This window comes from Penaeus monodon, chromosome 25 (assembly GCF_015228065.2).
Source record: "Penaeus monodon isolate SGIC_2016 chromosome 25, NSTDA_Pmon_1, whole genome shotgun sequence".
In the NCBI taxonomy this organism is placed as follows: Eukaryota; Metazoa; Arthropoda; class Malacostraca; order Decapoda; family Penaeidae; genus Penaeus; species Penaeus monodon.
In genome coordinates, this window is record NC_051410.1 from 38171629 (window position 1) to 38172321 (window position 693).

The 693-nt window shown below is 25.7% G+C and overlaps 1 protein-coding gene across 1 annotated transcript in view; it reads left to right on the top strand.

Annotated features, from left to right (window-relative positions):
• The window catches only part of LOC119589225 (very low-density lipoprotein receptor-like), a gene marked incomplete in the record, with an annotated part of 7447 nt that overhangs the window by 5009 nt on the left and 1745 nt on the right, over positions 1-693 (top strand).

The window sequence follows — 693 nt, forward strand, 5'->3', positions numbered from 1 at the left end:
CATATAGACAGTGTTTTTTTTTTATACATAGATTTATTTTTTTCTATCTTATTTTGCATATACGACCGATTTTTGTCTCTTTTTTTGCATATATGACTTTTTTTTTCATATACGATTTTTTTTCTCTCTCTTTTTTTTTCACATACACGTATTTTTCACATATACGACATATATTTTCAATTTTTTAAACATGACTGATTTTTTTCACATAACGACTGTTTTTACTATTATTTTTATCCTCTTTCTTGCATATACGACTGATTTTCTTTCTTTCTTTTTATGTCGCGTTATTTCGAGTTTCAAGTCTATCGAGGAATATAAGAGAAATATATAAGGGAAGTATAAAATATAAGGGAAGATAGATATTTTCTTAGGCGTGTGGGTAAATATTTATATCCTTCTACATAAATTTACAAAGGAAAATAGATGTTCCTATATATATATATAAGATAAAATACATGTTTCTAAATGGGTAAACAGACTCCAAGTAAATCTATTTTCCTGCAAGACTAGAAAATTAAAAAAAAAATAAAAATTCAATCTTAAACTGTAAACAAAGTAAAGTATAAATCGAGCTTCTTGAGTCTACAGAAAGTAGATTAGCCTTTATAAACAAAATAAAGTCGATTTTCCCAAACTAAGTAAAAATCTAGATCACAAGTTCCCAAGTGACAAAATCAAAACAGAATCAAT